The sequence below is a fragment of the Mustela nivalis genome (genome assembly GCF_964662115.1).
Source record: "Mustela nivalis genome assembly, chromosome: 8".
Classification (NCBI taxonomy): domain Eukaryota; kingdom Metazoa; phylum Chordata; class Mammalia; order Carnivora; family Mustelidae; genus Mustela; species Mustela nivalis.
In genome coordinates, this window is record NC_139027.1 from 34,508,170 (window position 1) to 34,509,661 (window position 1,492).

Consider the following 1,492-nt stretch of genomic DNA (forward strand, 5'->3'; position numbering starts at 1 on the left):
CATGGAGTGTGGGTGGCAGTCTGGAGCCCAGGTGTCCATTTTCCCCCATTCCCACACTCCGCTGGCTGCAGCTGGGAGAGAGGGAGTCTGGGAGGTTGCCAGAGCCTGCTGCTGGGGTCCCTGGACACTGAATTTTGGTGGGGGGGGGGGTGAGGGTTAAACCCAGCCCCCCCTCCCAGTGTGGAGCCAGGCAGCAGGCTCCACGAAGTCCCTGGCCATTCTTGGTCAATCCCCCAGTGTCATTGTCACGCTGTGTCCCGGCTACAAATCTTGGCAGACTATGGCCTCTCCACCCCATGCTGACTGGCAGCTGGAGTTCGGGTGGGTGCAGGGTGGGTGACTGTTTCAAGGATTTCCTCGGCTGTTGCAGAAGCATTGGCCAAGGGCCAGAGGCTCGGGCCATGGTCCCAGTAGGGCCATCAAATTGCTCGGTGACCTTGGGCAAATCCCTTTACCTCTCTGGGCTTCAAATTCCTCGTTGTCAGATGAAGGAGTTGGACTGGAGCAGGATCCAGTGATGTCCTGGGTTCTCGCCTGGAGAAGCACTGGGGGCGGGGGGGCAGGGAGAGGAGGGGGCGCCCAGTCAGCGGCCTCCTGCCCCCACCCTACTCCTGCTTTTTTCTACCTATCCATTTTCTGGAAGCAGCTCCTCCTTCCCACCCACCAGGCTTCCTCCTTGTGGGCGCCTATGGCCTCCATCCCCTCCCGGAACACATTCTCAGCCACCTCCCTCTCCTGCCCTCCATGCTTGCATCCCTGGGAAACCTTGGTGGCGTGAACTTCAGAATGACCACCTCAGAAGCCAACCCTCTATAGCAGGTCAGGAGCCAGTGGGATGGGGGACAGGCATGTGCCTATGGGCAGGGGTGGTGGTGCGGAAGCCAGGCCCTGCCCGGTGTTGGATCTAAAGCAAGGCGGGAAGGGGCAAGAGATGTGGGTGAGAATCCCGGGAGGGCGAGTGTGAGAAGGGCTCCTGGGGAAAACGTGTTCCCGGAGGGTCACAGACTAAAATGACACAGAGAGATGCAGCCCCTGACAGGAACCCCACTCTAGCCCGAGCTGTGGTGAGGTGCCTCTTGCCTCCCGGAGGATGGGTGACGAGGGCAGAGACTTGGCTGTCCCGTTGGTGCTTTTGCTCCCCTCACAGCCCGGCTCAGAGCAGCCGCCAGGAAACATCGTTCATTGAGTGAGTTTTCCCAGCAACCTAGGGCAGCTTTGGCCTTAGTCACCTAAGGCTGAGGACCCTGCGCTCTGGGAGTGTGTGTCCGCTTTGGGGTTTAATTGTTCTGTTTTGTTTTCCATCGTTTCCTGGAGAAATTCTGTTGGAAGATTCCATCCTGGTCTTGGCGGAGCGAGGGGTGGGAGAACCGTCCCACAGAGCTAGGAAAGCACCAGGACATCCTAGGAGCTGGTGAGAAGAACCTGTCCAGGAGTGTGGAAGAAGACACGGGGACAGACAGAGTGGGGACGGAAAGAGAGTGTGCATGGTTGG